Here is a 14,600-nt window from a genome sequence, read left to right on the forward strand (position 1 = left end):
TTGTCAATTTCCTGTTCATATCCTTTTGAAAACCATTTCAAGGAATTATTTATTTTTCCTGAATTCTTGGATCATTTCAAGAATTTATTTATTTTTCTCTCCCAGACAGGAAACGTATGGAAGATAAAGGGAGAAAGTTTTAGGGACAGCATAAACACATCCTTTTTAAAAAACAATTTGTTACAAGAGTGTTGATACTAAATACAATGGAGCTTGTGCCAGATGAGTTTTGGGGAACACATAGATTTGGCATTTAAAATCATAATGGCAGAAATAGATATGTTTTCTTTGGGAAACATCAGTTGTCAAAGTTTCCTCCAGCCTTTTTCCTTTGATTTTAGCTGACACACTGTGCCTCATGCACCTGCTAGGCCAAGTGTGTCAGAGTGAACATTAGCAAGCAATGTTTAATAGTTACTGCTTAAAGGGACAATGTCAACTTAGTTTTAGACTCAAAACTTCAGGTCTGACCCCCTCTTGGCCAGGAATGGGACAGGGGTCTAAAGAAGAACAGTAGTATAAATATGACTATACATTTTCACAAAAATTACCCAGCAATGAAATTTGATAAAATACACATTTTCCCTGTATTTCTGGAAACCACCAAATTGTTAGCATTGGGGCCATAAACATAGTTTGTGAATCTGTTTAAGAGAAGATAATATTCTAACCAGAAATGCCAGCTAAATAGACCAGTCAATTATCACTGTCCAAACGGAGTGAGATTCTTTTTGCCCTTCTAACAAAAGGCAATGTTAGTGAAGGAGTTAGAATTTGATGTTGACATTAATAATGCCCTTTCCACTAAAAGCCCATCAAATCCACATTGTTGAAATAGATTGACTTGATAATCAGGGACAGTTCAGATCAGTTCTTACTCTTGACCTCTGTTGAGGGAGGAATTAGAATCTTGGAGAGGTGGCCTCCATTTTTACTTTGTTAGATCACTGTCCTATCCTGGAAGGTCGTGTGAAGGTCAGTGTTAAATAAACATCTGACTTGGCTTAAATACTAGACTTCAGAACAGATATTTAACCTACAGGCTTATAGCTTCAAGGGATTTCCCCACTCTTTGAAGAAACTTTTCACTAAGAAACACAAGGTTATACTATATTGATAGACCACTGAAAGTAAAAAGGCCATACGTTATTTCTCCCACCTCCCCCCACACCACCACAAAATAAATAAATAATTATTTCAAAGGATTTGCCAAATGGAATATGATAAGACCTCTATGTTTTGAACCTTCTGATGGAGGAAAGAAACCAGATGTCATTGTTATCCTACTCTGTCTTTTGTTCTGATATGATAGGGATTTTTAACTGTCCTGCTCTGTGGAGGCCATCCATCCCTGGGTAGATCACTGAGCATACATACTATACCTTCTCAGGTGCAAAGACAAGAATATACAGAAATACATATGAAAGTCAAAATGTGGTTCCTGACTCCAAATCCATTGACATATGTACTATGCCTCTACGCCTCTCTAGAAAGCATCCCTTGGTGCAAACTCCAGAGAGAAAACACAGGGCCGGAAAGATCGTTGTGTTGTTTATTTCACAACCCAGTATTGCATTTATTGAAATATCCCAAAATTAGCATAGTTCATCTTAATGACTACAGAGATTTACTTTCTTCGTTAATTAGTACTAATATTTCTCTAGTAATTTTCCTCTGAACAATCAGGTCAATTAATATAAAGCTACTCTTATTCCTATTTTACAAATAAGGAAATTGAGTCTCCCAAGGTTGCACAGCATCAGAACCAGAGTCAAATTGAAGTATCCTGAGCCCAAAGCCAAACCATTTTCCAAGATACCAGACTGACTCTTGAAATATAGGCAGGGTTCTTGAAAAGGCATTAAATAGGGTCATAATTCTAAGGAAGAATCAAATTTGACTATTAGTCTTTCCCACTCCAAAACAGTAACTGGATAAATCTAGCAGGGGGTGCTGTAAGTAGGGACTGTGGTTAGATGTGCTGTGTGAAAACCCATGACTTCAATACTGACTTGCTCTGAATGCAAATGCACGGCAGGGGTGGTGTGAAGGAAATGCACACAGGGCCTACTCACATTATTCCTGGCTCAGTCCAGTATTATTATTAGAGTTGGGAGAAGTGAATCATAGGAATTAGAGTTTGGAAAAAATGATTAGCTCATTTTGAATGCATCTCTCTATGAACAGAGACTTGTACACTTTCCATACTTTCTGGTAAGTTTTCTCTTCTCATTCTAGGTATCCTAAGAGTTGCATTTTTTAAATTGAATTTAAAATCCCAGTTCCATCTCAAAACCCAAAGCTAGACAAGAAATAAAACAGGGGGATAAACTAAATGTTTTCTATCCATGATTCTTTTTTCTGCATTTGCTCCAAGATCTGCCCCCTTGAAATTAATGTGAAATTAATTAATTGAGGCAGCTAGGTAGTGCAGCAGATAGACCTGGAGTCTGGAAGACCTGAGTTCAAATTCGACCTCAGACACTCACTAGTTATGTGACCCTGGATTAATTCACTTAACATCTATTTGCCTCAGTTTCCTCAATTGTAAAATGAAGACGATCACAGCACCTACCTCACAGGGTTGTTGTAAGGACCAAATGAGATAATATTTTTAAAGCTCTTAATATAGTACCTGCCACGTAGTAGGCTCTATAAAAATATCTATTCCTCTCTCTTTCCCCTTGTTTAATGTCAAAGATCCAAACTTCGAAGGAATAGTAAATTATAATTAATAATAATATTAATGAACAACTGATCTCATTTCTATAGTGCTTTAAGAATTCCAAATGTCACTGGCTATTACTGTCTTTCCTATTTTTCATCTCTATTGCTTACTTTCCAAATTTCTAAAAACTGGAAAAGAACCAAACCTCTTCTGAAAAAGTTATTTTTAAAGCCTATAGATCTCCCATCTACAGACCCAAGAAAGTCAGACTATTCATTCAAACTAATTTCTCGATTAGTAACTGAATAAACACTTTGCCCCAAATTTAGCACCAACTCCTATGATCTCTATCATAAATTTTAAGTTAAAGCATCACCTAAATTTAGTAAAATCCAAATGAAGATTGCGGATCTTAAAATCACTTCTCTCTGAACATTCCCTGAACACAAGAGAACATGAGGATAGGACTGCAACTCTGCCTCACTTAAATCCAATTCATGCACAAGTCATCACCCTCACGATGTCATTGGTCCTCTTCTAGAGTGAAGGACAAACAACAACATCTGTGACATTGACCGCAGAATCTGGTTCCCTCTGTTTTAGGATATTTTTTTACTTAGCACAAAGAATTGATTAATATTTTCTCATTTCCTTTTTCATGGTTGATGACACCAGATAATTTAATCAGTATTTGCTTTAAAAAAAAAAGAAAAAAATGAAAGAAAGAAATTAGGCCAGGACTATATTGTCATAAAAGATGAATTTTATCTCCAGGTTTTATGAAAAATACCAGATGAAAATAAAAATATTTAAAATGAAAATACTTTGCTTTGGTGGGGGGTGGTTGAACCTCTGATTTCATAAGTGTGGGGAACATTGATCAGCATTTTGTCTGTAACTCAAAGTTTTAGAGAGTAACATGCGGCGTGGAGGAATGTAGTGACTCACCCATGATCATATTGCTCATATATGTCAGAAATAGGACTTGGATCTCCATTATCCTGACTGCAAGCCCAGCCCTCTCTCCATAGGCAGCCATGTTCCCTTTGTATAATACCTAATAATAACTCCAGTGGCACTTATTCATTATAATTATCTATAGAATTCCAGTTCACTTGTGCTGTCCCCAAAAACTTATGATTGGGATACAGAAAAATAAGATCATTGATTTAGAACTGGAAGGGACCATGGAGATAACTGGTTCAATCCCCTTCATGTGACAGATGAGGAAACTGAGACCTAGAAAGGTTAAGTGACTTTCTCCAGCCCACACAAGTAGTAAGTGATAGAGACAGAATCTGAACCCAAGCCAGGTGTCATAATTTTATTAGACACTGCCTTCGGGTTTGAGTCCATAATTATAAGTGAGTCAGACATCTCTTCCTAATATATAAAGAACTCTATATATTTTAAAGCATTTTGATAAGTATCTAAGAACGGGAGAACTTTTCATAATAATAATAAATGTAGTTCACATTTATAAAATGCTTTAAAATATGCAGAGTTCTTTAAATACATTGTCTCTTTCGATGCTGGAGTTAATGGAAAAGCCATAGAAAAATTTGTACTATTTAAAGTTCCTTTCTTGAAGAAAACAGTCCAATTCCTTGGCAAATTGTGACTATGCTTCCTTTCCCAGCAGGCTCACTGGAGAGCAATGTGTCCAGCTTGTTCTGGCCCAGAGCAATCCTCCTTTCTAATTAAGGTTATTTGCAAGTCTACTTATCTGACATGTACATACAGCGAAAAATAAAGCAAGGAGGATCCAGCCCTCTGAAATGAAACCTTTGTTTTGAAATCCTCTCCTTTATCTTCTCCTTGTTTAAACTCCGATTGCCTGTACCACAAAGGAAACCTCAACAATACTATCCATTGCTCCAGAAGCTTGCTGCAGTTACAGTCGCTCAAATCGTCTTCCTATCCCCAGTATATCCCATCATGGAAGAAGAGAAACCACTCCAAGGAGTGACCCATTCAGCCATTCTATTGACATCTCCTAACATCACTTTCATTCTCAAGTAATCCAGCAGTGAATTTCTCCTTGTCCACATTTAAGAAAGGCAGCTGTACTTAGTAACTGAAATCTTTGTCATTTAACACAGGGTTTTTTTTTAATGGCTAGGGCCTCTTTGAGGAAGAGCAGTTCTGTGGAAGGTTTTACCTTGTTACACTAAAGAAAATTGTATTAAGAACACTGAGGAAATATGCAGTTAGAGTGTTTGTATGGGACTGTAGTTGGAAATATTGTCCATCCCATCTCCCTTTTTAAAGATGTAGAAACTGAGACCTAAGTCACAAAGCTAGTTATTGGTAGAGCCAAGGTTTGAACTCTGGTCTCAGAGTTTGGGGGAGGGGAGAGGGAAGAAACACCATCTTTTGAACTTTAACAAGAAAATGAATGACAGTGTGGTAGTCACAAAATTTACATGATCTTTGACAAGAAATGAAATGTAAAAATGACCTGTGAAATTCATGAATATACCTTGTGATCTCCCATCATCCTTATGATTCTCCTACCTGTGAGGGTAATATGGATTTTTTTTTCCTTTTTAAAAAGTTTCATTTATTTTATTCTGAACTTAAGAAATAAAATAAGCATTTCTGTAATATAGTAGCATGGATTTGACGAAGCAGGAGGTTGCCCTTCTTTTTTAACTATTTTTTTCCATTTCCTGGCATCTTGTGCTTGACACATATTGCCAGGCAGCCCATTACCACCAACAAAGACTATGACATTCATGTCATATCTGGGGCTCTCAAATTTGTCCCAGTAACATTAGGAGAGAGTCACAGCATCGTAGAATCAAAAGTTAGAAGAACACTTGGAGATGATCACATCTCAAACAACCACCTTTTTAGAAATACAGCTTGATCTTTCTCAAAGTAGCTTTATTAATTGATCTGTACCAGAAAACAGCCTTCCTTTCTCTAGAAGAGACAGCAAGCATTGTCATTAAACAGAAAATAGGCAAATGGAAGCAAAAACATAGAAATAATCAACATGCTATTCTCCTGACTGCTCCCCCACAGGTCAAAGTTAATGGCAGATCCAAGTCTAGAACAAAGTTCTCATGATTTCTGGTCCTATCCACTTTTTACCATGGTATACTGTTTTAATGTATACTGATTTTTGTAAAACACACACTCACAAATCAAAAGCAAAAAAAAAAACTCTTCCTCTGAAATTTCAACAACAGATAAATTAAATGAGTTGTTGTGTAATAATCATAAAATTAGTGCAGCATACAGACCCACATCAAGGAAGCTTCATGGAAAGTCTAGACAATGCAAACAACTCTTTTTTTTCTTAGCTTTAGATGCTTACTTATGTCTGATGAACTATACGTCTGAACTGACAGACACACACGCATATATATATATATATATATATATATATATATATATATATATATATATATATATATATATGAATACCTCCATACAGCACAATGAAGACACAAGGGGAAAAGACCCCAATATTGTGGATTCTGTAAATTCACCATGCATTTCATCATTAACCAGTTTTTCTCACTCAATTTTTCCACACATGCTGTTTACTATCCCATACAGCCAATTTGATCCAAGATTAGCTTAATCCCCATTATCCAGCTCAATTCCCACTATTTGCACAGAGTGGTAATTAGTATTGGGTAATTAAGGTTTTACCCCAGAACACTGACATCAGGAGGGGGATGCCTTCTCCCCATGGCAGTCATCCACATTCCACACTTCTCTTCTGGCCCAAACCTCCTGATGTGACTGCCCTCCATTACTCCCTCAAACACACTGAGTTATCACTCCCAGTACTATTTTGTTGGTGGCATGCCCCTACCTGAGACACCTCTTCCTTCACTATACCAGTGTGACTGCACCCAAGTGAGTAACTGAGGTGTATATCCTGTGTTTGACTGTAAGCCAAGGATTCCTGCAACATGACATATCCATGATCAATAGTAATGACTGTGCATTTCAGCTCCTATGGCAGCCCTGTGGTTTCAGGGTCTCTGTCTCACTCTCTCTCCTGGCTCCCCAACTAAATTTTCCCTCACTTGCTTAAATTCAATATAGTTATGGCCTTATATCCACTTTGAGTTAATACCTTGGCAGTAGGACCAATGCAATCAGCTGCCAGTCATTTTAGCTATTTACATCAGACTGCACAGTAGGACTGATCCAGAGAACCAGTATGAAGCACAAGATTCTATCTGTATCTACTTCTACCTCTGCACCCCAGAGGGTCTCTTTCTATCTGTCATACTGACACAGGGAGATGGGGCAGTAACAGTAGTGTATATGCCATATCTAGCAACTCTTGTGTTGGGTTACCAGGCTGAGGAGGAACTTATATAACAAGTTTTGAACAGGAAACCTGACTATGATCACCTTTAACCCAAAGCAGAGTCTGTTTCCCTCACTTCTGTAACTTGTACCTTATAATGAGTTTCAACTTTGCAGTTACAAATACTCATTGGCATAAGTTCCTATTTCTTCACAGATTATCATGCTGGATCCCAAAATAAATATAAATTTGACTGTTCAATCAGCTGAAAGCCAAGTATCCAAAGGATTAAGGACTTGGATTCAATTAGTCAAGCAAGGAACTCTCACAATATGTCATCAACCAATAAACTTCTATAGGCAATCTATGTGAATAGCCTCTCCTTTACACACGAAGGTGACAAGAATGACTCATTAGGATTTTTTACATGTTTTATCTATTTTTTTCCTATTAGAGAGGCATCATGATGTATTGGAAAGAACACTTGAAATAAAACTTTTGCTTCACCTTTCTATTCTACTTCATGCTTTATTAGCTGTGAAGCCTTGAGCAAGTTACTTACCCTCTCTGATTTTTCACCTGTAAAAGGGGAAATGAAAATACCTTTTTCCTTGGATCAGTGAGAGGAAAATATTTTGTAAAAACCTGAAAATATTATATAATTATATTATTATTATTTTTTATTATTAAGAATGGATTGGTAGTCCACAAGTGTTATACATTGCACGTGTTTTTGGTCTTTCTCAATGTATAAATCAGTTGTGCTGGCTTTTTTTTTTCTCTCTAAAAAAATATTGGTTTTGCCAATATTTTGGTTACAATACTTGGTTATACCAAAACAATTGAGCTGTATTACAGTGGGATATGACTATGTAACTCTTGGTTTTAATTCTTAGGAGAGGATTGGAAATTTATGAAAGGATAGAGGGCTTTGAACACTAATAGGCTAGGTCAACTTACTGAAGGAAACTTCCCTCTATCACTTATGTAAACATATTTGAGCATTTTCAATAGAAAAAATGTGTTAAAAGATTGGTAGAATCTAAGATCCCACTTTTATTTCTTCTTTTGCATTTGGAAATGAAGCTATTTCAGCAATAGGAAAGTTTATAACTTTATTCCTCAATGGAAATTAACTGAAGCACTGAGTTCTCGTTGATCACCAAAAAAAGTTTTATCCATTCTCCTGGGAATAAGGAAGAGATGAAAACTAGGTTGTCTCCTCTGTAAAATTGTGGTAACATATTCCCCAGCAAGGAGACTTTTAATCTAATACAGAACAATTTGAAGTACTTGCTAAGAAATAAAAAAGGTAGCAAAGAAGGTAAAGGAGTTATTATTTTTCAGTGTTTGGTAGATTTTGGGTGGGGGAGGGTGGTATAGAAAATGGAAATATGCATAACAGAATAAAGGAAGCATTTCTAAATATCAGATTAAATTTGCTCCAGTACATTCCTGTACTAGTCTCCAAACAGCGTTGTATTTCACACATTATGTTTGTCACCTCTCTGTGTGGATGCTGGTTTGTTTTCCCCACCCCGTATCTCTTAACAAGCTCCTTGGTGGAGCTGGAATTAATGCTTCCTGTCGTTTTAAATAACGTGACATTGAAATACAATTTTTTAATGTGCTGGCATTTAACATGCCACAATATTTCAGTTATTTTACATTCGTTTGGGTGCTCTAGTGTTATTACAGCTGTTATGAAATTCTGACAAAGAGGTGCATTTCTTTCTTCTGTTCCACCATAATTGCTTTTTGCCGCATCTCTGAACCGTAACCATGGCGATCTGCAACATTCATCAGAGGACCTCTTGTTATTTCCCTCGTGTGAATGGAAAACAAAGTGGCATAAATATTCGGAGAAGTTTTTAAAAGGCGGCATTCTCTCTATCTCTTTCTTCCTTTCATTTTTTTTAAGTTTCCAATTGTAGAGGCCCTATTGAGGGGAAAAATGAAGTCGCATGGCTTGGGGTTTTTCATTTTTAAAATGAGAGATTCTTTAAACAGGGTCTTTCTGTAGACAGCACAGGGAGAAAACTACAACTCTAAGTCTGTGCTGTTGGAAAGAAGGGACTGTTGTCATCATGGAAAAAAGGAAGAAATAAGAGGTTTAGTCTTTCCCATTTTGACTAGTGACAAACAAGTCCTTGTTTGGGCTACTTAATATGGCACATCATTACCATATTAGAGCCTTGTAAATTATGTCTGGAAATGGTGGAACCTTCTTATTTCTCATTGGGAAAGCCAAGTGTTGGGGGCCCTCCTACTGCTGTCTTTCATTTTGGAGGCAGTGTTGAAATAACTGGATCCTGGCAGTAGTTGAAATTGCCATCTTTCAACAATTGTGCGTTACTGTGTGTTTCCACCCAGCTTCCAGTTTTCTATACTTTATCACTCTCTATAAGTTCTAATGTCCTTGAGGATTGGATTAATGTTGAGACTTTGAGGCAGAGCAGTTTTATCAAGTTTCCATTCAGCTTTCTGTGGGAAGTAGTTTTGCAGTGAGCCTGAGAAGTCCCCAGATTTGGAATGAGAAGATGATGCAGAGCTTGGCATTTCTTTTCACCTACTACCCCCCAGCTAGTCCTAGGGTACGCTGATGTTTCAACAATCTCCTACTAACTTTTGGTACATTGCCTTGGCAAATTGCAAGCCCTGCCACATGCATTAGAAATTTATCTGCTAAGCCTTCCCAGGACTAGTTCCAAAAGTGCACACTTCCATGTAATGCATTGTGTTTGGCTGAAAAGTTAATATGATTTTAGGTTGCGTGTATAAAAGTAAAGGGCCCAGAACAAAGTTGGTAATGAATTTGTTTTACTCTGGGCAGCCCACAGCTAGAATACTGTGTATAGAGCTGGCCACTACATTTTAAGAGAGACATTGGCTAGCTGGAGCAGGTGAACAGAGGAGGGAGCATGCAGGTAAGGGGAATGGGGCATGAAACCAAGAAGTAGTATGGTATTGAACTTGGAGTTGCAAATCTTAGTTCAAATCACAGCTCTGCTACATATTACTGATACATATTTGGGCAAGTCACAAGCTCTCTATGCCTCAGTTTCCTCATCTTTAAAATGAGGAAGTTAGACTAGTTGACCTCTAAGTTGACCTCTCTTCCAGATCTATAGCTATGATCCTAAGTCAATAAGGGGTCAGCATATGCAGCAGAATGAAAAATTGTTAAATACATTTCAGACTTTAGTTTTTCAAAGGCCATCTAATTCAATCCATACAGCATCGATCATCACCCAAATGACATCTCCAACAAATGACCATCCATTCTTAAAGGCATCTTATGGAATTCAACTACTTACCAAGTAAATCCATTCTACATTTGGATAATTACAAATGTTGAAAAGCTTAAAATGTTCATTTATAACTTCCATCTATTGCTCCTAGTTCTGACCTGTGTGGATAAAAAGAATAAGTCTAATAATCCCTCTTTTAAGGGGCAACCTTCAGACACTTGAAGATGGCTGTCAAGACCTTACTCCATTCCATATATTTTCTCCAGACTAAATATTTTTAGTTCAGTCCTAATATAACCAACCCTAACAAAGCATGATTTTTAGACCTTTCACCAAACTGATAGCCTCACTAGACCCTCACTAGTTTATCAATATTTTTTGTAATATGTGGCACCCAGAAACTAAAATATCAGAGTCAAAAGTTTAAATAGAGTTGTATTGATAACTACTTCAGTAAACATTGTACTAGAACTTGGTATTAAGAATTTTCCCATTATAATGAAAGCTTTTTGAAGGCAAGAGCTTGGGTTTTTTTTTGTTTTATACATATAGGTATGTATATATGTATGTATATATGCTGGGCCATCGCTAGTTGTCTTGACTTATGTCTTGCCACGGGACTCTGATGACTTTGTGCAGTCCTGCCTCACTTAAATCTAATTTACTCGCAAGTTAAGACAAAACCTTGCTGATGTCAGTGGTCCTCTTTGAGAACGAAGGATAAACAACAATGACGACAGTGTATGTATATATACATATGTATTTTTTTTGGTATACCCTATCCTTAGCACAGTGCCTGGCATAGACAAAGCACTTAAGAAATTCTCTTTGATGAATTATTTATAACATATGTTTTAGTGACTATTTAATATTAACTCATTTATATTGGTAAATATACAGCTTAAAGTAATATAAAAATAGAATAGACTATAACTTTTATATATTTATCCTAGTTTAGCTCTCTGGGAACAAGCAGAATAAATTTTCTTTAAAAAATCATTCTGAATTTAACAAACAGCAAAGAGGAGAGAGAGAAAGAGAAAGAAAGAGAGGCAGAGAGAGACAGAGAGGAAGACAGAAACAGAAATAGAGACAGAGACAGAAAGAAATAAAGGCAAGGGAGAGAGAGGGGAAGAGAACATTTTCATATACAAAGGATAAAAAAGAGGATTATATATGAAACCACTAATCTGTATTACTTAGAGCTCAAAATAACTTAAAAATATTTATTATCTTTTAACTATGATTTATTAATAACAATTTTGATTGTATTGATATCCTTATCTACAATTTCTAACGCATGTCCCCTTCCCTTCCCTTTCTCCCTTCCAAAGAGCCATCTCTTACAAGAAAGAATAAAAAAGATAAATTAAAAATAAATTAGCAAAAGTAACCAAATATCAACTAAGTCCTACATTATATTCAGTGTCTCACACCCATACTATCCAACCTCTGAAAAAAAGTGTATTTTTATCTCTTCTTTGGGCCCAGACTTAGTCATAATTTCACAACCATCAATTTCAATTATTTGTTTTTCTTTTCTTTTGTTGTTGCTGTTCCTTCCATTTACATTGTTGTGATCAAATATATTGTATTCCTAGTTCTGTCTAATTCACTTTACTTGGGTTTCCAAATCTTCCCTTGCTTCTCTGTGTTCATCATATTCATTTTTTCTTACAAGTTAATATTCCATGAAATCCACATACTGAAATTTGTTTAATCCTTCTTTGATCCATGTGTATCAGTTTTTAGTTTATTGCTACTGTAAAAAGTACAAGCAGAATAATCAAACCTCATCTGTATCTATATCTGTATCTGTATCTATATCTATTTCTATATCTATATCTATATCTATATCTATATCTATATCTATTTCTATATCTATATCTATATCTATATCTATATCTATATCTATATCTATATCTATATCTATATCTATATCTATATCTATATCTATCTATAGATTTGTTCAGTCATTTTCAGTTATGTCTAACTCTTAATGACCCCATTTGAAGTTTTCTTGGCAAATATACTTGAGTGGTTTGCCATTTCCTTCTCCAGCTCATTTTACAGATGAAGAACAAGGTTAAGTGACTTGCCTAGGGTCACACGGCTAATAAGAGTATGAAGACATATTTGAACTCAAGAAGATGAGTATTCCTTACTCTAGGCCCAAACAATCTATTCACTGCCATCTACTACGTGTGTATGTTCACTTGCACCCATGTGTATATATGTGTATATGTATATATGTGTGTATATAGTGTACTTATGTATACATACACATACCATACCACACATATATAATACACATATGTATGTATACATATATGATAGACCTTCAGATACTTATTATATGGCATCTATTCCCTAACTCTAAAGACCTTAGTAACCATTGACTGACACTTAATTGAGATAGCTTTGAATTTCTTCATCATCTTACTGACTTCTCAAGGTACTCCAGTTTGTCAAATGTCTTTCCTAAAATGCAGTACTAAAGACTAAAATATTCCAGGTATTGTCTGACTAGAGAGGAGTACAATAAGACTCTTCCCTATCTCATCCTGGACTCTACTATGAATGCAGCCTAAGACTGTCATCATTAGACAAGGTGGTTTAGGGGATGGAAGAATTAGAGAAGAAGTCCTTCCATGAACAGATTTCCATGAAGACTGGCATGGAGCAGTAAAATCAATTTAAAAGCTGCATCAGGGGATAGGCAAAGTTGAAATCAAAAGCAAGTGAAATGGCAAGACCCACCCCCCCAGTCCTCAAACTAGAGTAAAGAGAGATGCCGGGGGGTGAGATGAGAAAGCCCCAGCCTCAGTTTCTATTAAGTGGCTTCTTTCTTTTTAAAGATTTTCCCCCCTAGGCTGCACTGTCTCACTCTGGCAGAAATGTAATGGATTATGGCTAAAAGAGTTATTCCTTCCACACAGCCTCAGAGGTTGCCACTCATTTACATACAGAGGTGAAAATATATGTTTGAGTTAATTTAATCATGTAGTTGAAGGTTACAAAGATGTGATTTGAAGATGATATTGCCGAAATTTTGCCATTTAAATTTTTTTCCATTCCTTTAAGTGTGAGGGGGAAGAGGTTTGAGAAAGTGCTGAAATCTGTGGGCGAAAAGTATCTTAGGTGGTTGTTAGAAGAATTATGATGAAAATGTACACTAATTTATAGGTCTGACCCACTTGGAACTAAAAGTTTATTCTCAGTTTTTTTGAAAAGTTCTATAGTAAGTATAAGATAAAGCAACAATTATTTAGGGAGTAACAGAATTCAAAATATTTAAATTTTTATTCAGATAAATGCAAAAATAAAATATGTTAATAACATTTTGAGGTTTACAAAATGCTTATCAACCATTCTTAGTTGATTTAAATTCTATGAAAATTTGACTTTATTCAATTTGAGCGTTCATGAAGTGTTTACTACAGTACGGGCAAAATTCTGGGCAAGGTGCAGGGGATACAGAGACAAACATGAAAAATCCCTGCCCCGCAAGAGCTTAATGTTTATATAATAATTGTCAATAGAATATTATTATATAATTCTTCCTCTTCTGTAAACTGGATGACATATGTGCCCTGGGGGTATATTTTCTTTTTGAAATTTTATTTATGACTGATATGAGAGAATCATTTCATTAAGAATAGATGTCCCTTATATGATCAACAGTTGATGTATTTTATGTAGACAAGAGCCCACATCAAAAGTATTTGTTGTCAAGGGATCTGAACCTCTGCCATAAGTATACTGGAGAGACTAGGAAAAGATTATATGAAGGTATTTTCAAGAATGCAGCAGCTTGTAACTATATGTCACAGATTTGTAACTTCTAAATCTTTTGGTGGTCTAAATATTGAAGACTTTGCCATCTTGCGGCACTGGACAGCACACCGGAATTCCTTAAGAGATACACACACAGGCACGCACACTCCTCATCGCCATATCGTTGTACCATAAAGAGATCTCACCTGGCTCTATCTCCAATCCCTACTCCCCTCCAAGAAACAACCAGACCTTCCAATGCAGGATAATAGGTAAGACTTAAATGACAACTGATAGGTCCTATTTCTCCTTGCTTTTATTGAAAGAAATCCTTATGCTGTTAGAAGCACCTGCTGTTTTCCCATCCTACAGCTCAGCTGTCCCAGCATCCTTATAGTAACATCTGGGACTCTTGCTGCATTCATGCTAGTAAGCTTGGCCTTAATCAAAGGCAGAGTAATCATCTACCTGCATAGAATGATTTAAGGAGCTCCAAAAGTCCTTTAATTTAAAATATATTTTTTCCTACCAGCATTTGAAATTCTTGCATTATCAATTTCTTTGAGGTAGAAAAATGAGGTTAAAGCTCTCGGGTAGCATGCATTAGTGGATAGCGCTGGATTTG

Source organism: Trichosurus vulpecula, chromosome 8, assembly GCF_011100635.1.
Source record: "Trichosurus vulpecula isolate mTriVul1 chromosome 8, mTriVul1.pri, whole genome shotgun sequence".
Lineage (NCBI taxonomy): Eukaryota > Metazoa > Chordata > Mammalia > Diprotodontia > Phalangeridae > Trichosurus > Trichosurus vulpecula.